General features: G+C 60.0%; 2 long non-coding RNA genes across 6 annotated transcripts in view; both read left to right on the top strand.

Annotated features, from left to right (window-relative positions):
• LOC117200290 (uncharacterized) overlaps window positions 1-17,238 on the top strand; it is a 32,027-nt gene extending 14,789 nt beyond the window's left edge. The window contains exons 3-4 of one of the 3 annotated variants that reach the window (XR_007473530.1): window positions 14,171-14,972; window positions 16,672-17,238. This is a non-coding gene — a long non-coding RNA (uncharacterized LOC117200290). Of the gene's footprint in view, window positions 1-14,170; window positions 15,865-16,671 lie in introns of those variants that run through there. The other 2 variants (XR_004481761.2, XR_007473529.1) reach the window with 2 other exon arrangements.
• Window positions 17,239-17,383: 145 nt separating this feature from the next.
• LOC117200289 (uncharacterized) lies at window positions 17,384-23,743 on the top strand. Of its 3 annotated transcripts, none has more exons than XR_004481759.2 (5): window positions 17,389-18,451; window positions 19,557-19,626; window positions 21,138-22,309; window positions 22,521-22,868; window positions 23,023-23,743. It is a non-coding gene; the product is annotated as an uncharacterized LOC117200289 (long non-coding RNA). The 3 variants fall into 3 exon arrangements; XR_004481760.2 differs by having other exon boundaries at window positions 17,390-18,451; window positions 21,293-22,309; XR_007473528.1 differs by having other exon boundaries at window positions 17,384-18,451; window positions 19,557-22,309.
• The last annotated feature ends 2,631 nt before the right edge of the window (window positions 23,744-26,374 follow it).

A 26,374-nucleotide genomic window follows, 5' to 3' on the forward strand; every position in this document is an offset into this window, starting at 1 on the left:
TGTTGGAGGGATGGAGAGAGCAGCCCTCTGGACGTCCAGGCTGGCAGGGCCGGGGGTGGCTGTGGCTAGAGGGCAGCAACAGGGCCTGGGGGTCCGCTCGGAGGATGGTGGTGTCCCTTTCCAATGGCTGACTTGGCTTGACCTGGGCCCGCAGTCACATGGGGTCAGAGGGAGGCCCAAGGCTGCGTGGCTGGGAAGGGGCAGAGCCAGAGTGAGCCCAGATCTGAAAGCCTCTGGGGCAGGTGTCTCCACAACACCAGGGTTAAGTGGACTCATTTTGTCAACCTTTTCTTCATGGTTCTGCTTAAATAAAGCATGTTCACGACGTGTTCACGCGTCCGCCACGTGGCCACCACCCAGGTCAGGCCCCGGCACCCCGCAGGCAGCCCCACTCCGACAGCATCGCCGAGAACCAACGGGCCCGTTTGGAGGCATGTGTGTGGCTCTGCATCTGGGTCCCTCGCTGGGAACGCGTCTGCAGTGCTGGTCCACGTGACTGGTCCGCGTCGCCGCCGTGCTGCGTGCCGCCGTGTGGATGTGCATGGTGTGTTCATCCTTCTTCTTCTTGCTGGGTTGCTTCCAGTTTAGGGTGATTCCGAATAAAGCAGCAAGAACGCTCTGCTGTGTACCTTCTAGTGGATTCACTTCCTGCGGGTTCACACCCAAGAGTGGATCTGCTGGGTCACAGGCTGTGGGCATCTTTAGCAGATGCTGTCAGATGGCTTCCAAGGCGCTTATCCTAATTACACTCCTACCCACACTGCATGGAAGTTAACAAACTTATTGAGAAAAAAAGAAGGAACGTGCTCCAAGCCCCGATATGTAAAACACGTTGGAAGCTGGAGCAAGGTTCAAGGTGGGGGGAGCCTGCACCTCCTGCGCCTGGCACCCCTGTGGATCCGAGGGTGCTCTGGGACCCAGTTTAAACCCCTGTTCCAGCCCAGTCCTTCCCAGCCCTGGCCACGGGTAGGAGTCATGGGCACAGGCAGACAGGGCAAGGCGTGTTAAAATACAGGTTCCGGAGCCCCATCCACACAGTGTTTGATTTGCAGTCTGAGGCGGGACCTCCCCGCCTCCCCCAGCCCCCCTGGACCTTACCCAGTGACTCACAGTCATGACCGGGTTCGAGATGGCTGGAATGAGTGGACACGGTGCCTGGGGAATGCATTTTCCTGGAGAAGTGTAGTCAGAGCTGGTGCCTGAGTTTTACTTCCTCTAACTTACCTTAATTCAGGTCAAGTCCCTGCTGGGACCTGGCCTGTGCGGGGTTGGAGGACAGGGTGTGGACAGAGTGGCTTCTGCCCTCGAGAGGTTTCCATGCTGGAGGGAAAGAGGCCGCTGAACTGACCATTTCAGATCAGGGCCCGGGCCTGTGGGTGGGACACAGAGAGAAGGATCCTGCCTGCAATCAGGGCCAAAGAGGACATTAACGTGGCTGGGCTTTGAGGGTTGCACACAAGTTGGCCGTGGTCTGACAAGGAAAGAGGAAAGGGCGCACCAGGCAGTGGAAGCGACAGCTGCAAAGGCGTGGCAGGTGCAGAAAGTGTGGTCGGCCTGGTGCGGCCGGGGCTGCAGGGGCATGGGAGGCCCTGCCCGCCAGCGGGAAGCAAGGCAGGCTCTGAGCTCTCCTCCTTACCTTCCCGTTGCCCCCACGCAGGCCACAGCCAACTCTCAGATGGAGGAGAAGACCCCTCCTCGCGGGTCCAAAATCAGTGGGGAGGGGACTGATGCTGGTCCTTGTACCCTTGTCTGCTGGGCCAAGCTGCCCCTCGGCCAATGAACAGCCAGTGCAAAACGTCAGGAGGGCTGAGAAGGCGCCCTTGGCGTGAGCTTTATCTGCAACAACACGTCTTTATCAGTGAGCCGCCAAACTGCTGGCAGAACTGTCACAGCCGTCCATTCCCAGCGTGCGCACTCTTCATTCACTGCGGCTGCATCCCCTCAGCTCCTCGTGACGGGACAGTGGGTAGGATGCCCCCTTGCAGATGGAGATGAGGCCTGGAGATCTGGCCCACTGAAACCTCAAGTCTCCTCACCTGAGAAATGAGGATATGATGCGTACCAATCAGCTCTCGCACTGTAACATACATCCCCTAAACGCAGGGGTACAAAACGACAGTGCTTTTATTTTGCTCCCCATCTGTGGGTTGGTGATTTGCATTGGGTTCGGCTGTTCTCCACTGGGCTTAGCTCACTGTTGGCCAGCTCAGGTGAGGTGCCTGGGCCTCACTTCCAAGAGCCCCCTCGCCCTCCAGCAGGCCAGCCCAGGCCAGCTGACTGGAAAGCTGCAGGCCCTTTGGAGACCTACTCTTAGTCTCGGCCCCGTTTCACCTCTGCCTATCCTACAGCTGCTGTAAAGCTCACGGTTCAAAGCGACGGGAGATAGAGTCCACCTCCTGGTGGCGGTCACTGCGAAGAATGTGTGGCCATATTTGCAATTTACGTGTGGTGAAAAGCCATCATGCATTCAGTCAGTAAACATGTTCTGAGCTCTCAGGCCTTATGTTGGGTGTCACTGGTGCCGCAGAGAAATCAAACTCAGTGTCTGCTCCCCAGAAGCTCTGGTGTGATGGAAGGGGCAGACACAGTCGGGGGGGGACTAGAAGTTAGGGTGCTGGAAGTTGATGGAAGTTTTGACCTAACAGAAATGAGGTCATGGAGGCGGGCTGTGGGAAAGAAGCTCTAACGGGCTTCATGAGATAAAAAGTGCTGATTTTGTTTATTATTCACCACAGGTGTTCGTGATGCTCTTGTCGGCTCTGGGCTATTAGCTGAGGCCCAGGCAGCTGAGGTCACTTAGCCTGAGGTCGGTCATGGCCCAACCGGCTTTGACCGTAGTGATTCAGTAGGTGAGCCACTGACCTCACGTCCCAACACGCAGGTGTGTGTGTCTGGACTGGACCCCCGCAGAGCCCCCAAGTCAGGCACGGTGAGGGCCTCCAGCTGGGCCTGGTCCCTAGCCCCACTTGCTCTGGCTTTGCTGCCGACCTCTCCAGACGACTCACACCTTTCCTTTCCCTTCTGCCGTGTTTGTTGTGTCAGTCATGCCGGGAAGGGGGTGAGGGAAGGTTCTCCCTGAGGACAGCTGCAGGCCCTTGGACGGGACGCTGGCGTCCCCTGCACGGAGGGGCCCCGCCAGCCGCAGCAGCAGCAATGGTGGCGCCAGTGTCATCTGCTGGGCGCCGCCCTGGTCTCACCTCCCTTCCTGCTCGCGACAGCATCCCGCGCTAGGCATTATTAAGCCCGTTTTGCAGATGAGAAGACCAAGGCAGAAAGGCAAAGAGCTGGCCCAGGGTCACATGGTGAGTCAAGGTGTGGCCCTAGGAGTGTCCGACTCGGCGGCCCTGCTCATCTCACTGACTGGCCTCAGAGGCCGGAATGTCAGGCCCAGCCAGGCGCGTCGTCTGTGTCACGGCCCTGAGCTTCCACGACAAGCTCTGCTGTGGGGCCGATGCCACCAGCCATGTGGGGGACGGGAAGGCCACCTGTCGCAGTCGTATGGCTGGAAGCGGGGAGCCGGGGTGAGTCCCGAGCCCAAGCTGCCTGGTGGGGAACCGTCCAGGCTCCAGGGCCTGTGGCTGGCGGGTGCTCCTGGAGCGGGTTCTGAGGGGCTGGAGAAGCCATGTTGCTCCTTGGGGAAGGTCCACTCCCCAAACCTCTTCTCCCTTGGGGTCTCCTCTGCCTGGCCGGCAGGGCTGTGGCACACAGAAGACGGTGGGGACAGCAGCCCCAGATGCACCTGCTCAGAGGGCCACGAGGGCCCTGGCTCTGCGGAGCCCCGGCCTCCCCTCGGTCTCAGAGACGACTCTCGTCAGCTGGGCTCTTGCTAAGGGCTTCGTGCACTCTGCCTCACTCGGGCCTGCGGCAGGAGCTGCTGGCCGTGTCCTGTGGAGGAGAGCAGAGCTTCAGGACTCGCCTCCCCAGCCGGCGAGGGGAGGGCCCCGGGCGGCACCTGCGTCCTGCTCTTTCCTCTCAGAGCCATCGCTGCTGAGGGGCGGAGGCCCGCGGAGAGGACGGGTCTCACCCTGGTCCCCCAGTGCCTGAACGAAGAGCCAGGACCCAGCATGGTGACAGAGGGATGAGGGTGAGCCCACGTCCTGGGCGAACCCTTCGCTTCCCCGGGGACTCGGTTTCCCCACCTGGCAGACAGGACACTCAGGGCATCTCCTCAGGATGCAGAGCGGTTTGAAGGTGACGTGAGTAGAGACACGTCAAGCATCTGAGCAGCACCTGGCGCGTGTGACGCCGGTGTAGCCCCTGTCGGGGGCGTGTTCATAACTGGCCTGGATGCGGTGCCGGGTGTCAGTTCCCATGGAAACCCGACGAGGCAGGGCGCACCCTTCAGTTTACAAGCCCGCTCCCCAGGCGCAGCGTCGAGGCGATGGCCTGAGGCCCCTGAACCAGGAACGCGGGGACGTGGCCCCGTCACCCCAGCCCCGCCAGCGGCGAGCATCCCCTCACCGCATTCCCTGGCCTCAACCGGCGCCGGCCCGGCGGGGACCGGACGTGTGCCTCGGACACTTTGGGGTGACACCCTGGTGGCCGGTGGGGCTGCCCAGCAGTGACTTTACGGGGGAGGGGCCCCCTCACGTTTCGCTGACCAGAAGACTAACAGCGGTGATAAACGCGCACATGGCTCTAACGCTGTACCAGGCTCGTTCTCACAAGCACGTGGGGCTGCTCTGAAGGGGGCCAGTTCCACGGTTGCTGGACAGCAGGCCTGGGCTTGAAACCTGGGCAGGGGGCTTGGAGGCTGTACCTCAACCACCCACGGTGGGGCAGGTAGTTTTATCATCACACATTTACTATTGGGGAAACTGAGGCACAGAGAGGTCTTGCGTCTTTTCTAGGGCTCCCCAGCCATGAAGTGGCTCTTGGAGGCTGCCCCGGGCCCCGGCCAGCCCCCTTGAGCTCACCCCTCCCTATCAGCTCGCTGGCCACTTCATGTGTTCACCTCAGGACCAGGCCAGCGTGTGTGACTTTCGGTGGAGGGTAACCTCCCCAGGCCTCAGTGTGCCCATCTGAGAAGTGGCCTTGCAGCCCCACAGGGCAGGGGAGGATGGGGTCTCCAGGCCTCCCGCTGCACCCTCCTGGGCCCAGACACACCTGGCCCTTCCCATCCTGCGGCTCCCTTGTCACCCCTCCTCTCCCCCCCCGCCCCCCACTGCAAGCACTTCTCTTCCCTTTGAACTGTCTGTCTTGCTGTGGAGGAAGCTATTCATAGCTGAGATGATGCAAAATTTATAAAGCACGGTTGGTAGGGCTGAATCCGCCCCCGGCACAGGCCACGCTGCCCGTCCCCTCCGGGCAGCTCTTTCTGCATGTGTCCGTGTGTGAGCGTGTGTGCGCGTCCATGTGTGCGCGTGAGGGCCAGCTCCCTCCCCCGCCCTCTCCCCCCAGCCCCCTTCCTTCCTGGCCTCCCCTCTCCGCCCAGCCCGCCTGAGTCTCCACCCTTGGGCGGACTTGGGCTTAGCCTGTGTCCCCCACAGGCTACCTGGCATGGAGCCGCCCAGCCTGTGGCCCCGTTGCACATTCCAGCCTGACCCTCTGTCTCTTCACCTGAAGAACAGGGGTTGTAAGACTTAGACGTTTGACCCACACCTGTGGAGCCAGTGCCACGAGTCAGGACTCATGCAGGCCTCCCTGCACCCCACAGAGTGGCTGAAATTATTACCCACATTTACAGGTGGGGAGACTGAGGCAGGGAGCCACTGACTGTGGCAACTGGGTCCCGAGGGTGGAGGGCTGTGCAGTGGGGGAGCTGGGATTTGAACCCTCCCCTGTTGCGTCATCCCTGCTGCTGACCCCGTGAGGCTCCGGGAGCAGAAAGGTCCTGGGGCTGGGAGCTCTGCAGATGGCTGGTGTCTGGTCCCTTCACAGACGGGTGGGCAAAGCCCAGGGACGAGACGCCAGCTGACCAAGGATGCGGAGGGACGGCCACTGTGGCTCAGATCTTGGCCACTGGGGGTGGGGTGGCCGTGGCCGCAGACATGGTCTGGGGCAGCTGGGAGCCTCGCCCACCCAGGGCAGCCAGGCTCAGGTGCTGTGGCCCTTGCTGGTGGCGGTAATGCGGCAGCAGCCCTGCTCCAGACACGCCCACTTGTCCTCCCCGCAGTCCTGGAGCTGGTGTGTTCTCCTCTCCCCAGGTGGAGAAATGGGGGCTCAGAGAGGGAAGGAACGTGCCCAAGGTCACACAGCCGGCAGGTGGCAGGAGGCAGTTGCACGCGGGCATCTGCTCACCGTGTCACCTGCTGTTGCTGCCACGGTCCTGCCGTGGCCCTGGTGCTTCCCCCCTTTTTTATTGAGGTAAAAGTTACACGACATGAAATTACCCAAAGTGTACAGTTCAGCGGTGTCGAGTGTGTTCAGTGTCGTGCAAACGTCTCCACGCCCTAGTTGCAGAGCATTTTCGCTCTGCAGAAGGAGCGCCTGTGCCCGCCAGCAGTCACCCAGCCCTGGGCAGCCTCCAGGCTGCTTTCTGTCTGTGGATTTGCCTGGTCTGTATGCTGCGTGTAAGGGGTCATCGTCTTTGTCCTTTGCGCCGTCTCAGTTGGCATAATGACCTCCAGGTTCATCCACATTGCAGCCTGGCCAGAACTTCATTCTTTCCGGGGTGGAGTAATATTCCACCGTGTGGACAGATCGCCTTTTGTGTGTCCGTTCATCTGTTGACAGACACTTGGTTTGTGTCCCCCTTTGGCCATTGTGGGCAGTGCCGTTCTCAACCTTCTCAGATGGTTTTTTTTTTTAATTAATTAATTAATTTTTATTTTTGGCTGTGTTGGGTCTCCGTTGCTGCGTGCAGGCTTTCTCTAGTTGCGGTGAGTGGGGGCTACTCTTTGTTGCAGTGTGCGGGCTTCAGTAGTTGTGGCACGCGGGCTCAGCAGTTGTGGCTCGTGGGCTCTAGAGCGCAGGTTCAGTAGCTGTGGCGCATGGTCTTAGTTGCTCCGCGGCATGTGGGATCGTCCCCGACCAGGGCTCGAACCCGTGTCCCATGCATTGGCAGGCGGATTCTTAACCACTGCGCCACCAGGGAAGTCCCTCTCAGATGGTTTTGTGAGAACACGGGATTCAGTTCTTTCAGGCAGAGACCTTGGAGGGCGTTGCTGGGTCACCGTCCCTGGTGTTTGGAGGGTTCAACCTCCTTCTGTCCCCAGCAGGCTGCACTCTGCTCCTTCCCCCCTTATCCGGGGGACTGCGGCCGGGGACCCAGGGCTCTGAGGAACCAGGTCACAGACAGAGAGGTCGGGGACCACAGGGGAGCTGTGGCCCAGTAACCAAGGTACACGGGATGCCCGGTCCTGGCTCTCCCGCTGTCACTGTGTGTCCTGGGGCGGCCTTACCCTGGAGGAAGCCAGGCCACAGGGCACTCACGACCCCAGTAACCAAGGCGCGCGGGACGCCCGGTCCTGGCTCTCCCCCTGTCACTGTGTGTCCTGGGGCGGCCTTACCCTGGAGGAAGCCACGCCGCAGGGCACTCACGACCCCAGTAACCAAGGCGCGCGGGACGCCCGGTCCTGGCTCTCCCGCTGTCACTGTGTGTCCTGGGGCGGCCTTACCCTGGAGGAAGCCACGCCGCAGGGCACTCACGACCCCAGTAACCAAGGCGCGCGGGACGCCCGGTCCTGGCTCTCCCCCTGTCACTGTGTGTCCTGGGGCGGCCTTACCCTGGAGGAAGCCACGCCGCAGGGCACTCACGACCCCAGTAACTAAGGCGCGCGGGACGCCCGGTCCTGGCTCTCCCCCTGTCACTGTGTGTCCTGGGGCGGCCTTACCCTGGAGGAAGCCACGCCGCAGGGCACTCACGACCCCAGTAACTAAGGCGCGCGGGACGCCCGGTCCTGGCTCTTACTGTCACTGTGTGTCCTGGGGCGGCCTTACCCTGGAGGAAGCCAGGCCACAGGGCACTCACGACCCCTCTGCTTGGGGCATTGGCTTCCCTCGAAAATCCAGGGCAGGACGTGACACCTCCTGTGAGAACAAACCTCGTGCAGATTCTGCAGCGGAACGCCAGCCTCGCGTGGGTTTTTCATCATCAGTCAGAGGCAGCCAAGAAACATCAAGACACGCCAGGGACAGGGCCCTGGCTGCTCAGTGACCAGGGTGTGATCGACACTCCGGACAGGCTCCCGGGATGCGCGTGTGGGAGGGGTCTCTGCATCCCCTTCCTCCTCCAAAGAGAGGCGCTGCCCAAGCTCACCTGGCCTCCCTGAAGCCTCAAGGTGGCAGGGAAGGAGACCCGCCGGCACAGGCGCAGCCCCCTGCCTGCGGCGCCAGCGTGGTTGGGACCGTGGCGGTGACATTCCTTCTTCCAGATCCTGGACCCCATGCAGTTTGCAGCTCCCCCGACCCTCTGATCAGCCGTGGACACTTGATAAACATCGAGCTGACCAATGAGTCTGTCCCCCTGGCCTGGCCAAGGGAGCCCCTGAGTGCCCCCGAGGGGCTGTATTTACCACTCCCCTCACTGTGCAGGTGGGGAAACTGAGGCCTCCAGTGGGGTTACCCACTAAGGGTGAGGGGTGGGGATGGGCCTGGTGAGCAGCTCAGGATTCGGGCCGGGGTTGTCCGCCCCGTGCTCAGTAGCCCTGAGCTGACGTTCTCACTGGGGAAACATAGTGAAATGCCAGGCAGAGGCGAGCACCGTGGGAATAACACTGGGAAACGGGAAGGCGAGTAACACAGGGAAGGAAGCCCTCTCAGAGGAGGTACCACCTGAGTGGACACCTGAACACGGCGAGAGGTCTGGAGGAAGAGCTTTCCAGGAAGGGGAGGGCGAGTGCAAAGGCCCTGAGGTGGGCACGGTTGAGGAAGTTGCCCACGACGCGGCCCCGTTGCAGGGACAGGTGAGAACGAGGGCTCCAGGTGGTAGTGGGGCAGAGAGGGGCCTGACGCACCCATGGCTCACCTCGACGGTCCTGACGTTCCAGGGGTGACCCTCCCTCAGAGAGGAGAGAGCCAGCTTTGTGGAGGACACGCACTGTCTCAAGGCCACCAGTGAGGGGGTCAGGGCGGCAGACACCAGCTGCCAGCCCTCTGATGATGTCACACCTGGGGGTGTCTCTTCCGGTCTCTCCTGGAGGGGGTGGGACCAGGGCAAGTTCAGCAGGCAGGCTCAAGGGCGTCATAGGAGCCAGCCCCCTCCCCCTGCCCTGAGCGCGGCCCCTGGAGGCCCCTCAGTGGCGCCTCATGCGTGCAGGGCGCACCCTGCAGCCCCAGCAGACACCCCCTGAGGTCCAGTGTCCAGGGCTGGGCGCTGCCCACACAGCAGCTCGGGCGGCTGGGCGGGAGACCCCGGCCCTCCAGTCTCTGGGCAAGAAGACTGGCCCAGCCAGCAACCCTGCCTCGACCTCGTTCTCCTGCCCTCTCGGAAGCAGGCGTGCGGGGCTCTGGGCCCTGGACCCGGGACCCCTCCGCACTCTTGACGGACTCGGAGACTCGCAGCCCTCAGGCCTAACTTACTCCCTGAGCCCCGCCCATTTTTAGGGCCAGGTGTGTGGGGCTCAGAGGGTCTGTTCTGTGGCCTCAACTCTGCGTCCCAGGGCTTGTAGCTGAGGCCAGCCCTCACTGGCAGGAACTTCTCACCCCAGCAGCTCCAGGAACCCTGAAGGGCCTGGCCCCTGAGCTCACAGGGTCCTGTTACACACTCTGACAAGGCTGCCCAGAGAGGCTGAGCCACTTGCCTGGGGTCACACAGCACCTGCCCTTGCTGTGCTCTGCCTCCAGCCCCTCCCAGCCCCTCACTCCTTTCCTCTCCTCCTCTTTCCCCAGAAGCTCGGAACTCGGGGGCCAAGTGGGTCCCAAGCACTCAGATTGAACGTGCCCATTCTGCTGGGGGTCACCTGGCAGGTGGGACCCCAGAGGCCGTGAGTCCGCCACCTCTGCGGGGCCGGGTCCTCAGAGGGCGCCGGCAGGACCCCGTCTGTGGAAGGAGGGGCGCAGTGTGGCGTGTGTGGGTGACTAGCCTTTCAAAGCTCCTCGCAGCCCCCGTCTGTCCCCCCACCAATTTCTCCGTGTGGTTGTGAGACTGGGAGGAGTGGTGGGAGTGTGTTTCTGTGAGGCCGATTTGGTTATGCGGGGACAGCGGGGGGGCCTGTCTCTGAGCCCAGAGTGGAGGCCGCTCATGTGAGTGGAGCGGCCGGCTTCAGGGACGGCAGCCTGCAGGGTGGGCCAGTAGTGGGGCCCGAGCTGGGTGCTTCCCTCGTGCCCAGCCCCGTGGTAGGGACAGTGACGGTCAGGTGTGGCCTTGTCCTGGAGGAGCCCGCAGGAGGGACCTGTCTGTGGGGTCACGCACAGCACAGCATGCAATGCTGTTTGATGCCCCCTGCCCACGAAGCCCAGGCTGTGCTAGGGTAAGCTCGGGGGTGCCGTGGGGGCCCGGCTCAGCCTGGGGGGCAGTGAGCCTGGGGTAGGGCCTTTTTTTGAAACGTCTTTATCGGAGTATAATTGCTTTACGTTGTTCTGTTAGTTTCCCCTGTATAACAAAGTGAATCAGCTCTGCGTATACATACATCCTCATATCCCTGCCCTCCTGCGCCTCCCTCCCACCGTCCCTACCCCACCCCTCTAGGTGGTCACAGACCCCCGAGCCGCGCTCCCCGCGCTGTGCGGCTGCTTCCCACCAGCTCTCTGTTTTACATTTGGTCGTGTATATGCGTCCACGCCACTCGCTGGGGGAGGTCCTTTTACCCCCACCAGCCATACACATTCTCAAAGACACAGAGAAAACAAGGAGAAGATACCAACGATGCGGGCCCAGGGCTAAGCTTGCCCTCCAGACACTTCTCTCTGCACCTGAGCACATCTTACTCTCCTTCTGTGATACCTGCAGTCTGCCTTCCCGCTTACTGGCTGTGCGGGGCGCCGTTTACGCCGTTGGGTCCTGTGTGGATGGTGGTCAAGGCTGCCACAGCCCTGCCGCACACATGCCAGACACTGTCCCCTGCTGCCGGACGTCGGGCCCTTTCCACCTCTTAGCCATTAAAACAAACCCTGAGGTTACAACTTCGCGTCTTAATTATTTCTAGAGGGTTTGTGCACTGTTGTAAAATCCCTGTGTCAGTGGGTCAGCAGGTTTCCGTTTACTCAGTTTTTACATTGAGTTTGTAATGGACACATGGGGACGGAGTCTGAGGGAGCGGCGTGGATGCCTCCTCCAGCCCCGCACTTCTCCCTTCTAGAGGCAACCACTGGGTTTCTTGTGTGTACTTCCGGAGGCTCCCATACGCACACAGCACTGATACAAAATCTTTTTTGTGGTTCTTATTTTGAACAGAAAAACAGCATGTGTGAACGCTGTTCAACACCTTACAGTTTTTTCACTTGTTACCTTTGGAAGTGTCTCTTGTCCTGAGCGATCGGCTCTGTAACCTTCTGTGTCTGAGGGCACCAGTGTGTGTCCCATCAGTGCCCTGCACTGGGCATCCTGGCTGTGCAACGTCTTGTTCTTGCAAACAGGCTGCGGGAAGCATCTTTGCTCAGGTGTTTCACACATGTGCAAGGAAGTTCATGAGCTAAAATCTTCAGTGGGTCGGTGGTTTCTGGTGAGCTTGCCTGAATGGCCCTCTGGGAGCGGTGGCTGTTAGGCCAGCGAGGAGTGTGCTGCCCACTTCCCCGTGCCCTGCTGAGGTCTTTGGAAATCCGCCGGTGAAAATGCACCTCCGGCTAGCCTGCACTTGACTTGCACCTCTTAGAGCTGGCAGAGTGGAAGGGGCTGGAGGGAGGGACCCCTGGGCGAGCAGGCAACCAGCCATCACACGGGGTGGCCCTCCGTGTCAGGGGCGGGCAGATCTTCCTGAAAGACTCACTTCATGGGGCCCTTGAGATGGGGGGTTATTGCCCCAGGTGAGAACGAGGCCGGGCCTCCCGACAGGTGAATCACTGCGGGCAAGGCAGGGAGGTGTGAATGGGAGGGTGGGCTTAGGGGGCAGTGAGGCTGTCAGCTGGGCAGCAGGGGACAAGGACAGGCCTGTGAGAGCCTCGGCGTGTCCGCGTGTCCTCTGGGCGCTGGCGAGTCAAGCAGGAGAGGGAGAAGGGAGGACCCAGGAAGAGCGGGCGGGGCGAGCCTAGCCTACGAGGCCCGGACACTGGGCCCAGGGCGGTGGAAGGCAGATGTTTTATTCACGCCGATGCAGAGCCATCCGTCACCGCCAAGCCGCCCAGCCCCGCCACCTCCATCATCCTGCCACCTCAGGCTATTTTGGGCTTGGGTTCGGCCTCGCCTCCCCCGTCATCCAGGCCCCTCTCCCTGCCTGAGGTGGGGGCACTCATCCTGGCTCGAGGTGACAGGCCAGCAGTGTGGGTCCACTCCCGCCTAGCACCTGGGTAAACTGAGGTTCAGAGAGGCGTGAGGCCGCCACTAGTGCAGCCAAGGACCAGGGCCCTCATACCCCCCGCGCAGCCCCCGAGGCAGATGGCACTTGCTCCTCCCATGCGACGGGGGAACTGGAGGCCCTCAGGTGCTGTACACAGCTGCAGATCACACAGGCCGTCAAGAGCGAGAGACGAAGCTGGTGCTGGCCCCAGCCGTCACCGCTTTCCCCAGCTCTGTGCCCAGCAAGCTCCCTCTGGGAGGGCCCAGCTCCAGTGCCGGCTCCCTCATTCGTTCCATAAACGCCCCCGAAGTTCTCCTCTGTGCCAGCCCTGTGCCGGCTGGCCACTGAGGCCGTGGAGAGGGACAGTTCTGGGGCACTGCTGGGGGCCGCAGAACGTCCCCCCCATCTGCTCACCACAACTGGTGAAATCCCAGAACCTCAGGGATCCTGGCTGAGTTCCCTCTAAGGACCAACTAGCTCCAGGCTCAGAGAGGGAGGAAATCCGCCCAAGGTCACACAGCATGGCACTGGCAGGGAGGGGAGAGAGCACATATAATCTGTTCTTACTCTGTGCCCATGGTGTTGAGGCCACATGGCTGCCTGAACCTTGGTCGGTCCTCACAGCAACCCCGGAGATCTCGGGGATGAGCCTGAGCCCCCGCCAGAGCAGGGCACCCGGCCCTCCCGGCCTGGGGTTGAAGGGCCAGAAGAAGCAAAGAGACGAATGTGAGTGCCCTTGCTGCCCAGCTTCCCACCTGCCACTTGGAGACGCCGTGAGTGGGCAGGAGCCGCGGAGCTGTCTGCATTGCTGGGGCCCACGGGCTTCTCCCAGTGGGGTCCCCCAGGCTCCCAGGGCGGCCGGAGCAGTTACTGCACACCAGCCATGGGCGCACCACATTCCCACATGTCTGAGGGAACGTCGGGAACGCTCCCCCAGTGAGGTCCAGGCAGAGGACAGGCGGGGTCCCCCGTGCGCCGACCCCGGTGTGCCAGGCCTGGGGCGTCAGCCAGCAGCACCCCGTGTTCCACTTCTCTCCTTCCCGGCCCTGAGCACGCCTGAGCCGTCCCGTGTTTCATGGCCACACTGGCATGTTTATGTCTCGTCTTCCCTGGGGAGTTTTGCTTCTAGGACGCCAGGGACGTTGTCTGATGTGCTCAGCCCTCCGTGCCCAGAGCAGTGCCTGACACATGGTGGGCACTGGATAAATGCTGTCGAATGAAGGAATTGGATGAATGAATGACTGTCAGTTCTGTGCTCACTGACTTCTGCCCGCCAAACCCATTCCCTGTCAGCCTTCCCTGGTCTGTGACACTTGCTGGGCACCTGTGGTGTGCCAGTCCCTGTGCAAGGGGCTAGGGACCAAGTGGTGATAGAACAACAGCCCCGCCTTCGTGGAGTTGACTTTCAAGCTGGGGATTAATAAATACCAGGGGGAGACAGTGCCTTGAGAAGAAAATGGCAGGAGAGAGGGGCCCGTACTGCTGGGGCGGAGTCTGGGAAGGCCTCCCTGAGCAGGTCACAGCCGAGCAAAGACTAACAGGTGAATGACTGAAGGAGAACCCGTTTGGGGAAGAGCATTCCCAGCAGCGGGAACAGCAGGTGCAAAAGCCCTGAGGTGGGATTTCACCGGCTTGCTTCCCCTCGCCCCGTACCCCGCCCCTCCGTAAACCCTGCCGTTCCACCTGCTAAGTTCCAAAGCTCCTCCTGCCACCATCGCTTTACTGGATGTGGCCAGTGGCTGCCTCGTGGCCTCCCTGGGCCACACTTGTCCACTAACCTCCTCTTTGCATGGCAACTGGGCACGTGACCCGTGTCTGGGAAATGCTGGGTAACAGGGGCTATTTCCTGTCCTTAGGCCTCCGTCCCTGAGGAGAGATCCCGGTGCCCAGGGCTCACGTCTGGGTGGAGACTGTTTCAAACACAAGACCAAGGGTCTTGTGGGAGCCCAGATGAGGTGCTGAGCCAGCCCTGAAGGACTTCCTGGAGGAGGAGAGGGTGAGTGGTGCAGGTTCTGGAAAGGGTGTCCCCTGCAGAAGAAACCACCTGAGCATGGCCCTGGAGGTGGGGAAATGGAGACCTGAAGGCTGAGCCAGGCTGGAGGGAGGTGGGGAAGAAAACAGGGCCCCCATTGAGTCATCAGGCCTTCCTCTGGGGCCCCATTATGACTTTTAAGCACCCCGGGCACTTTTGCCTTCGTGAGCCCCGCGTCCTCCGTGAAAAACAATGAAAATTAGCTTCTATGACTGAATTGGTATAAAGATGAATTTTAATCTGTTCATTGTCTACTCACCTGTTCATCCGTGCCTCCCTCCTGACCCACCTGCTCACCCCATCCAGTTGTCCATCCTTCCCTTACATGCACTCACCTATCTGTTCGCTCATCCGTCTGTTCACATGTCCATCTGTTTTATCTCTCCATCATTTACTGTGTCAGTCTCTACATTCCTCTCGTCTCTAGAGAGTTTCCCAGCATCCGACCCCAACCTTCCCAGCACAAACCCCCCTCTTCACCTCCTACTGCCGACAGATCCAAGCCACCCTTCAAGCTTCGCTGGGCTTCAAGGTCCTGCCAAGTTGCCTCTTCTCCTCTCTCACTGCTCGCACCGTTCATCCTAGAAGCTGTGGGCCTGGGGCTCTGCAGCTACTGTGCCCAATGGGTAGGTTGTCCTCAGATGTCCCCAATGGCCTGGGTTGGAGGCTGTCCCTGAGGGTCTGTGGCTGGGCTCCTGCAGCCCAGAGAGGAGGGGTGAGCCATGATCACAGGGGCTGGAGGGGAGGGGACGAATGGAAACAGGTTGGTGCACTGGGCCTCGGTTTTCTCACTTGAAATGAGGGGGAAGAGCGCGGTGTCGTCCCCCCACATTTTAAGCTGGTTTCTAGACTCCCTAGGCTGCCTGAGTACCAGGGTGGTGGAGGCGGGGGGCTTGCTCTTTCCTTCCCTCCCTGCCACTTATCCACTTAACAGCCTGGGAGGGGAAGGCCTGCTTCTGGAGGGGGCATCTCAGCCCCATTAACACTGTTAACAGCCCCTGCGGAAGCAGCGGCCACCAGGGTCGCAGTTGCTTGGCCATTAGCCCCATCCCAACCCTCACTCCAACCTTAGGGCCTGCACTTCCTGGCAGAGCTTCTGTCCCCTCACGCCAACCCCTGCAGGCCTCAGAGGCCCCCACCTCTGGTCAAGGACCGATCGGCCTGTACAGGGCTGTGGAGAGCAAAGGCAAGGGAGAGCCTGGCAGCCGTGAACTGGTGGCTGGACCCACAGAGCAGGTGGTGATGGCAGGTGGAGAGGTGTGGGTCGTGGGGCCAGCAACTCAGCACAGTCCCCTCTGTCCCTTTGCCAAGTAGGAGTTGTGCGCTGTCCTCTGCTTTCTCCCCTCCAGCATATGTGAAGTGCCTTTTATCCAGGAGCAGCTGTGCCAGGTCAGGCAGTCAGTCAACAAACGCCCACTGAGCTAACAACCAACAAAGTTCTATCACGCCCTGCGTGTGAGGGCGAGACTTAGGCTCCCCTAATTACAGAATTCATTCATTCACCAACACGTATTTATTGAGCGCCCACTGTATGCCAGGCCCTGAGCACAGCGGTGAAAGAGACAAATACTCTGGGCCTGGGGGATGAAAAATGAACATGTGAAGGAACAAATGGGACAGGTTTCACGTGACACAAAGGCGGGTGGCTTCTGTGGTCTGAGGACTTGCGGGGAGGCTCTTGAGGAGGACACCTTGGAGCTGAGGCCGGGGTGGTGCGGAGCCTGGTGAGTGGAGAGCTGGGGGAGAGTGCTACAGGCAGCGGCAACAGCAAGTACAAAGGCCCTGAGGTGGGGACGGAAACAAGGAAGCCAGTGAGAGGGAGAGAGAGAGGTGGGAGGGGGCACAGGGAGGACTGAGGGGACCCCGGGGTCTGGCTTCCTGTTACGCACAGGACAGTTGCTGGCCAGCTCGGAGCACGGGGGACGCGATCCAGCTCAGGTTTCCTGGGACCCGTCTGGCTGTACGTGGCTGGAAAGGGGCCGGCAGGGAGGCTGAGGGGTGGCTTCTGCCTGTGTCTAGGTGAGCCTCACGGGCTCCAGCCAGCAAAGAGAGCGGAGCGTGGGGATTGCGTGGACGCCCAGTCACCAGGAATTAGAAGCCTCAGGAATCTTAGAATTTGATTCCCCCAGTTAGGGCGAGAACGGGAAGCCTCGCAGCATCTTGGCCTTAGATGCTGGCAGGAAGCTCAGGGAGACCCGGTCCCTTGCCTTGCGGCCTCAGCCCCTGGGCCCACCCCGACCAGCGTCCCTCGTGGGAGGGCGGCCCGTGGCCCAGGCTGCCCGCGCTGAGCGCTTCGTTAATATTCCCTTACTGGCTCCTCGTGAGGTCCTGGCGAGGTGCGGGCCGCTCTCCTGCCGGCTTCGTGGAGGAAGGAACCGAGGCTCAGCGATGGTCCGGATCCGGCCTCCGCTTGCTCGCCAACCTCGGGACAGGCGGCAGAGGAGCGTGAGTGGGCTTGGCGGGAGGGTGGCCGCGTACCTGCCCTGCCTCCGGGGTTGCGGCAAGACGGTCTTGAAGGGAGGAGGAACGTCGAGTGGTGTCTAATTGGGACGCTCGAGGAGAAAAACTGTTACAAGTGCTCAGTTATCTTACACCGAGCCCGCCGGTGCAAGCAGAGAGCCCCAGACGTTGGCAAAGCTGATGTGTGTGTGTGTGTGTGTGGGGGGGGGCGCACAGGTGTTGGTGGCGGGAGGGATGGAGGTCCTTCCTTCTGGTTGCGAAGCCAGGAGGGTCCTCCTGCCCCACAGTTCACTGCCTCATGAGCCTCTGGTGGAGGAATTTCAGGCGTCGTGGGGGACACTTTGGTGAGGATTCCAGACCCTCTCTCCTTGACGGCGCTGGGTGGAAAGGGTGGCACCCTGGGGAGGACAGACCCCCGTTTATCTCTGTCTGGGTCACCTCCTTCCCTCCCTCCCTCCCTCCTTCCCTCCCTCCCTCCTTCCTTCCCTCCCTCCCTCCTTCCTTCCTACCCTCCCTCCATCCCTTCCTTCCCTCCCTCCATCCCTTCCCTCCCTCCATCCCTCCTTCCTTCCTTCCCTCCTTCCCTCCCTCCATCCCTCCCTCCCTCCTTCCCTCCTTCCCTCCTTCCCTCCCTCCCTCCCTCCCTCTGTCCTTCCTTCCTTTCTTGTCTTGCTCACATCACCCCTTCTTCCCTCCCTTCTTTATTTCAGTAAACGTTCCCCAGCTCCTACTGTGCACCAGACAGCTTGCGGAGCGTTGGGGACAACTGGACAGACACAGCCTCCGCCCTTAGGCCCCTGCAGCTGGTGGGGGGGAGTGGGGAGAGGCAGATTCTCAAGCGCCTTCCAGGAACTGTGGGTGACAATCTACAATTACAGCCACCTGCCCCCTTGAGTGACCTGGGGGAGGAGCCCAGGGGCCTTGCCTGTCAGGCTCACTTGTTTGCTCCAGAGGCTTCTCCTGCCTCCCTTTTGGAACCTAAGTCAGCTCAGGTCACCCCTCAGCTCACTCCCATAGCTCCGCCTCCCTCGGAGACAAAGGCACAGATTTCCCAAGGCTCCAGAGGAGCCCCTCCCGAGCCCCCACCCCTCTTGCCCCCTCTGCTCAGCCCCGTGGGCTTCTGCAGCTCGCCGGGCGAGTGCCACCTCAGGGCCTTTGAACATGCTGCTGGCTCTGCAGGCTGCTCTTTCTCCAGTTATCCTCACGGCCCCTCCCTCACCTCCTTCGCAGTGAAACTTTTGTGACCCAACCTAACATTGCACCCCCCCACCCCGGCCACTGCTCTATGTTTCTCCATAACACTTGACATTCTAAGTCCTCTCTCAGCTAGTTTATTCCCTGTCTCCTGCACTAGAGCCTCAGCTCCTCAAGGACAGGGATTCTGTTTGTATTGTTAGTGCCCTGTCCCCAGCAGGTGGCACAGTGCCGACACACAGTGGGTGCCCAACGACCGTGACTGGAATGAATGGATTGATTGATTGATTGATTGCCTCCAGGGCGCCCTGCCTGCTCTAGCTGCCAGTCTGGGCTTAGCCGGAGAAGAGTGTGAAGGGCTGAGGGTGGGCAGTGGCCCTCCCTCCTCCTCTGCCCTCTCCCACCATGTCAGCCCCAAGGCCTCCACTGCGTCCAGAAGGTGGAGATTCAGGTAAGTGTGAAGTGTGGGTCTGACCATGTCAGCAGTGAGCGGCAGAGAAAGGGTTTGTACTAGGAAAGTTGAGGTCAGATGGGGGTGAGAGATGAATGAAAAAACTGATGCTCTAAATGAGGAAGAAAGGAAACCGATGGAAAGGTAGGTGAATGAGAGGGCGGATGGATGGACAGATGGATGGGTAAATGGATAGATGAATGGATCAATAGGTGGCTGGATAGATGGACAAATGAGTTGATGGATGGACGGACAAATGAATGATGGATGGGTCAATCGATGAGTGGTTGGGTGGGTGAACAGATGGCTCGGAGAAGGATGAGAAGAAGCAGCTATTATGTCCTGAGTGATTCCTTTGTGCCCTGCCTGCATTTCACACAATCAATCGCATTTAATTCCCATTACAACCCTGTGAGGGAGGCATTTATCTCCCCATTTTATGGACGAAGATAACCGAGTCTCAGGGATGTGAAATGACTTACTAAGGCCTCACAGCTGAGGAGAAGATGAGGCCAGATTGGTGCCCAGGTCGGCTTAGCCTTAAGGGCCGCCTTGCTCTTGATGGGGTCACCACCACACAAGCGGGCACCTTCTGGGGACGGGCAACCCATCTGGGCATCTCTGAAGCTCCCTCCAGCTGGCCTCTGGGGGAGGAAGTCTCTGTGAAGACTCCAGCCTGATGTTTACAGCGTCGTTTGGCCCCATAGGAGTGAGGTAGTGAGAGCAGCTCACCCACAGCCAGGTTGTCACCCAGCGCCCTGCCTCCAGGAAAGGGGGTGTGGGTAGGAGGGCGACAGGCGTGATTCGCGGCAGACAAAGGGAGCCTGTTTCATCTGGCCCCGCCACCCCAGGGCCGGTGCTTCAGCCAGCCCCGTAGCCTGAGAGCCCCGAGCCTCAGTGCCCAGTGGGTACAACAGGCATCCTGCTGCCCAGCTCGCTCCCTGGGATACTGGGAACGTACTGTGAGATGATGAATGTGAAGCGTGTGGCACGCAGTTGGTGCTCAGCTTCTAGTGACGGTGATTCCAACCAGTTCTGCCGTGTTCTGCCGGGAACTCTGGCCAAGTCACTTCTCCCTGAGCCTGTCTCCTTCTCTTTAAAACAGGGATGTGGATGCCTCCTCTGCAGCTCTATTGAGAAGATTCTATTCGTTGAACAAAGCTTTATTTTCCCAGGTAACTCTAGGTGCTGGGAATGCGGCAGAGAATAGAACAGACAAACGTTCTTGCCTTTGGGGCGAGATAACATAACAAATAAGTAAATTACACACCATATTATGTGGGGTTTAGTGGTATAGAGAAAAGTACAGCTGGGAAAGGGGTGATGGAGTGGGGAGGGGTACAGTTTTAAGTAAACATCCGGAAAGGCATATCCCTGAGAAGAGACATGTGAATAGAGACCTGAGGCTGGTGAAAAGGGAGCCCTGCGGAGATGTGGGGGAAGAGACTTCTGGGAAAGGAAGCGGCAAGTGCGAAGGCCTGGGGTAGGCAGGACCTGGTGTGTTCTAGGAATAGCAAGGAGGTGTGAGAGGAGGGGATAGGAAATAAGATCGAGAGGTAGTGGAGGTCTTGAGGCTGCGCCTGAGTTGGGAGACGTGGGAGGGTTTTGAACAGAGGGTTTCACGGGCTGCCGAGTCTGTGATGCGTGAGGAAAGGGCCATTTCTCCCCAGCGGAAAAGCCCCTCTCCTGGGCCTTTCAGAGCTCAGCCCTGCCCTCCCGGCTCTCACCCCCGGTGACCCCTGTGGAGGCTGCAGGAAGCTGGCGGCTGCCCCTGACCAGGGCTCAGACAAGGCTGGCATCAGGAGCCCACGAGCCCCAGGAGCCAGGTGGAGACAGCTCCTCCATCAGCCCCTCCCCTGAGACCCCCAACCTGCAAGGAGGAGACTGCGGATGGGCAGGAGGGCAGGTGCCTGGAAGCGGCTGCCCGGCTCCACGCCTAACCCGCGTAACCCAGTGTCACCTTCAGGAACTTTATCTTTTCCATTTGGAAATGCTTTGTGGTCCAGGTTTTTCCCGAGGCAGAAACCCCTGAGGACGTGCACGACACAGCCGGGCATAAACCGAAACAGTTTCTAAAGTGAAACGACAGAAATCCTTTCTGTCTCCCTCTGCGCTCCTCAGATGATGCTGGGGTGGGGTGTGCCCAAGCTTCAAGCCCCTGAGACTGGCGAGGCGGAAAGGGCCCACCCAGGGTGGGGGGCCCGGTGGGGGCAGTGCCTGCTTCAGCCAGCGTGAGCTATGTGCTGACACAAAGGCCTGAATTCCGCATCTTGCTTCCCTCAGTGCACCCATTTTGTGCCTAAGCCCTGGCTCGACTGAAGGCCCAGGAGGGATCCCAGGACAATGGCGCCCCAGCTCCGGGCACTGACCTCGTGGCCATGCATGGACAGGCTCAATCTCTGCACACCCCACATCCCGCTACACACACACACACACACACACACACACACAGACACACACACACGCGCGCGCGCGCGCGCGCGCGCACACACACACACACACACACACACACGAGACAAATTGACCAGAGTCCCCGCCCAGATATCTGCAGCCTGCTGCGCAAGGACAGAAGGGTCCTGGCTGCTTGCACACCTCTTGTAATAATGGTACTCACTACCCCTCACGGCAGCTGTGTCTGGCTTTGAGCTGCTGGGGTCGCAGGAACGCTTCGCTCTTTCTTCTGCAGAAAGAACGGAAGAGAAAGAGGCTGAGCTGTGGCCTCCGAGAGACCTTGATTCCACACACACTGCCTAGTCCCACCGCCAGCCCTTTGTCCTTACTCTTCTCTCTGCCCCAAATGCCCTCCCCGCTCCCATTCATACAGTGATGCTGGACCTTTAGGCACCCGAGGACTGCGGGGAACTGGGACCCTGAAACTTCATTCCTCGGGGAAGGGAGCAGTGCAGCTGTTACGAGCATCAAGTGTGGAGTCAGCTGCTTCGTGGCTGCGTGACATTGGACTTCACATCTCTGCGCCTCGGTTTCCCTCAGCGTAAGCTGGCCAAGATGCTCTAAGTGGGAGAATGGAGATGTGGGTGGAGAGACTGCCTGGAGAATGCAGTGTATGGGACCCAGGATGAGCTGAATCACCCTGAGGTCTTGGGGCCTCCCCAGGAGGCAGGGGTTTTGGTCTCCATGTTCAGCTGAGCTGCCTGCTTTGGGAATTCGAGGAGGGGGCTGTTTCTCCACGCAGTCCACCTGCTCCATTCCAGAGCCCCTTACTGTGGACAACTGCATCTTCCCGGCCTCCTGATCGGGAGGGGCTCCTCCACCCAGACCCTCTGGCCACTCTCCCTAACTCGTCTTCTGAGTGCCAGTTTCAGGTGCTGGAGATGCTGGCGTTCCAGGGCCTTCTGGAGTAGCCAGAGGCATCGGGAGCCTCGGCCCAGATGCCAGGGAGGGACTGAGACCTGCAGCTGGGTAGGAGGGCTCCCCGGAAGACTCGGAAATGGCCAGGCCAGGAGTGAATGTGTGGGGCCTCTCAGGGCCCCCCCAATGACAACACCCCGCCCGGCCCCCAACCCCAGGGCTCAGACATCCCCTTCTTGGTCTGACCCCCTGAAGGGGCGTAGGGACACTGGAGCTTGTGCAGATAGATGCGCAAGGCCCGGATCAAGGAAGGGTGAGCTTGGGGCTCTGAGGCACGTGGCCACAGGCCTAGGACTGGAGTTGTGGAGTCTCGGCAGGGGTGTGGCCGGTGGGTCCAGCACCTTCGTGGTGCCGTCCCTCTGGGGGCTTCGGGCCCATGCCTGTGCCTTAGGCCCCTCCTCAGAATCTTGGTCTTAAAAGCATCAAACGACGCCCAGGATGCCGAAGGAGCCAGTTATCACAGTGGCTAAAAAGCACGTTTGTGATATGGTAAGATGTGTGCTTTTTTCTGAACGCATCGATGATAACGTTGAGTGGCAGATTTAATCCCCACCATAATTTGGGGCCAGAGATGGATGTAAATGACGCTTGCAGAGGTCTGTAACACCAAGAGTGGGATATGAATACATCTGTGACTTTTCTGGGTAATGAAGTCCTAGGCGCTGCCGCTGACACCAGCGTTTGCTGCCTCAATTTACAGTGGAAGGAAACGGTACATTTCAGCGGTGCCTGGTAGAAATAGTGATACTCTTCCCATCAAACACACGGCCCCGGGTTCCATCCCTGACATTCCGCCTGCTCCCGCCCGCCCTGCCAGGAGGAGCGGCGACACCAATAATGCCACAGTCAGTGATGGACGGTGACAAGTGGCACCATCACTGGTCTTTATGGGGGCTTTTCGCTGCGCCTCACGGCAGCTGTGTCTGCTCTTCCTGCTTCTTATCCTCACCACAGCCCTGCAGGGCAGGCACTAGTACGGTCCCCATTGTGCAGAGAAAGAAACGGAGGCACAGAGAAGTTAAATGACTCGCCCAAGGTCACACAGCTTGTAAGTGATGGTGTCAGGATTTTAACCCAAGCCTGTCTGACCCCAGGACCTGTGGTCGTTACTGAATCCTCTGTGTTCAGAGGGACATTCCCTGGGGCTGGGCTGGGCTCCGTGGATATGCAGCTGATTCTGTGTTTATCATCCCCATCCCTAGGCCGGCTAATGGATTCCAGACGGAGGCTATACGATTGTCCCCGTGCTGTGGATGGGCCAGCCTGGTGGGAGGGATTCCTCCAGCTCTGAACAGAGACCTGCACTGAACCTACTGCCACGATGCCAGTCGGGGTGGCGCCCCGGGGCCAAGGGAACAGGGGGGCAAAGGTGTGTCAGGACCCTATAGACCACCGGGGGACCGTGCACGTCCCTCTGACCAGTGGGTCCTCCTGGCCCCTGGCACTAGGCGAGGCTGTCCCCGAGGAGCTTCTGTGAGATTCAGGTCATCACAGAATGTTTATTAATCCCACAGACAGGATGGGGTCGGGCAGCTCCTCAGGGAATCTGGAGCTGAAGGAGCTGGTCATGGGAAGGAGTGAGGGGGCGGGTTCAGGACGGCTTTCTGGACCAGCCTCCTGGACAGCTGAGAGCCCCAGAGTGGGGAGTCTCCCTCTCCCCTCAGCTCTGGGCTACTTTTTAAATGAATTAATGTGGCGGTGGGGGGGGGGACGCACAGAACCCTTGAAGGTGGTGTAAAGGCACAACGAACTCACAGAGAGCAGCTCACCTCCCTCCTGTCCCCTAACCTCCCAATTCTCTTCTTGGGAGCCAGTTTCTGGTGTCTTTCCAGAAGATTCTATCCAACACCCTAGGGTGTGTGTGTGTGTGTGTGTGTGTGTGTGTGTGTGTGTGTACGTATCCTGCTTAAATAAAATCCTAATGATGGCATTCAATCCCCTCTCTTCTGCATTGTGCTTTTTCACTCTATCTTAAAGAATTTGCCTCATTAGATCCATTCCACAAATGTTTATTGAGCAGCTACTAAGTGCTGTCTTGTGGCCGACAGACCAGACCTCTGTCCTCATGGAGCCCAGTCCTTGCTCCCCACAGCTGTGTGCCCCCCGCACCAGTGCCATGGTGTCCTCCCCTCTCCAGGGAGCAGTGCAGAGCGGTGCTACTACAGAGCGGGAACTTCTGAGGTACGTCTTGGTACCCGTGTGCAAGCACGTCGGTGGGATGAATTCCCAGCATCAAGGGAGGTGTCTTCTTCACTTGGCCAGCTGTGGCCAGATCGTGGTTGAAATGTCAGGGCCTGGACTGAGGCAGGGAGGTGACCCAGGCTGGAGGTGATGCCGCTTCTGGTGGAGAGCGAGATACGGAAGCCAGAAGTGGGACGTGTTGGGGGAGGGGAGAAGCCCCCTCTGGCCTCAGGGAGCCCCCAGTTTGAGGTAGGCAGGCTTGGAGAGGGATAGTGATGTGATGTGGGAAGCCTGGGAGGCTGTGGGTGCCCAGAGCAGGTGTGGGACCCAGCCAGGGAGGGCAGGCTACCAGGGAGGCCGCAGGAGCCCCCACTGTGCTGGGCGCGTCCGAGCACTGTCGCCGGGAGAGCTGCGTCCTCTGTCCACTCGTCCAGTGAATCCCCCGAGGGCCTCCCAAGCGCCAGGCACCGTACTCGGGCAGCACTGTACCCATTCTACAGCAGAGGAAACGGAGGCTTGGACGGGGAAGGCAGGAGCTGAGGCCCCAGAAACCCAGTCTCCTCCTTCCCCCCACTCCGCCCCCTGTCCCTGAGAAGAGCCCAGGCTGTGGGTGCTCCTTAAACAGGAGCTTCCACCCAGACTGACCCCTGGAACTGGACCTCAGGACACCAGGGAGCCTCGTCCACCCCGTCGCTTTATTACATTTGCAAGATAACTTGAGTTAAAAGATGCTGCAGTGATAAATGCTTTCTGCACAGAGTTAAAGAACCAACAAAAGCGGCCCTGAAGCCCCCCTGTCCTGAGTGTGCGAACCACTCTCGTTACTCGGAGTGGAGGTTGAGCTCTGCTGAGGTGCCCAGCGGGGACCCACCAGGTGGGCCTGAGCCCAGAACACTCAGGAAGCAGGTGTAGACGTTTGCTTCCACACAGAAGTGAACGAGGGGCACAGTCTCCAAACCTCCAGGGTTTTTGCTTTGCTGATGCAAATATATCTGTAGTTTTTCTTAACATGAATAGGATCATGTAATAGGCCCTATGCTGCCTCTTGATTCTTGGCGAGGGGCCGCGAGGAAGGGGAGTCAGGGTGTCCTGGCCAATTCACTCTCCGTTGTCAGGCCTTACAGACCTACTTTTATTTCGGAGTCAGGCCCAATTCAGAGAGGAGACCGAGGCAGCGGGCTCCAGCCCTGCCCCCTTGTAGGATGGAGGGGTGAGGGGCTGGTCCTGGGGACAGAGGCTCCATCCGTGGGGATCTCGATGGGCAGGCACAGGGAAGAGGCGGGCAGTGCCTACCTGGAGTGGAGGGGCTGGTAATTGGCTGGGTTATCCCAGCGGGGAGGCCTCCCTGGGGAAAGCTATTTTTAACTCTGAGAGCTGAGGCCACTTCCCTCTCTCCCTCTGTTGCCCTTTATTCCCGTCATCCTGGGGCCTGCAGGCCATCCCAGCCCCTCTGGAGGAAGGGAGAAGGGGAACGGGAAGGGCAGCAGGTGGCCTCACCTGCACCCAGTCCTTTACCCTCACGGTTCTGCCAAGGAAGAGGAAAGAGGTTTGGGAAGTTTGCGGGGCTTTGTGGAGGCCTTGCTGGTCTTCTTACATCTACCAGCAACCCCTCGAGGGCGTGGAGAGGAGTCTTAGAACCCACCTCAAAAATCTCTCAAGTTACAAAAGGGATTATTGCCGTTGCAAAACTCGAAGTTCAGGGATGGACCTAAGGGCCCCATAGGCCGTGTCTGGAGTCTGTTTCTTGCACCCTCACCTCTGCTTTCCTCTGGGTGGGGGTCCTCTCAGGTGGGCTCAGCCCACATTGGGGCAAAGGTGTCCCCAGCAGCCCCTGGGCGTAGAGTTCCTTTCCCAGCTGATGCAGCCAAAGTCTTAGGGCCGGTTCTCCTTGGCTGGCTTTGATCACATGTCCACACCCCCAACCAATCACAGTAAAGCTCACAGCCAGGCCTGGGTCACCTGCATCCTGGGCCGGCTGTGGTCCCAGCCATCCCTCCAGCAAGCAGATGGTAGAGGGCATGGGTAGGTGTGGGTAAGGTTCTCAGGAGAGGGGCTTAAACAGTGGAAGAATGTGGACCACTGATGCCCCCAAAGTGGCCCAGCCAGGACAGCACCCGCCCAACGCACAGAAGGTATTGGATCCAGCGGCCTTCACCCCGGTGCTGCCCCCTGGCCTCCAGAGAGCTGCAGCTCCAGGGGCGCGGGGAGGAGGCCGCGTGCTGAGCCTGTGCAGGAGGCAAGCGTCAGCCGGCCAGCTCCAGGCTGAGATCGATGCCGGCTTCCTGACGGGGTGGGCGGGACTCAGTGTCCTGTTTCCAGGGCTGCACTCCGTTCCTGAAGTTCTGCTCTCCTCAGATCGATGCCGTAGGGTCA

The sequence above is a fragment of the Orcinus orca genome, chromosome 19 (assembly GCF_937001465.1).
Source record: "Orcinus orca chromosome 19, mOrcOrc1.1, whole genome shotgun sequence".
Classification (NCBI taxonomy): Eukaryota; Metazoa; Chordata; class Mammalia; order Artiodactyla; family Delphinidae; genus Orcinus; species Orcinus orca.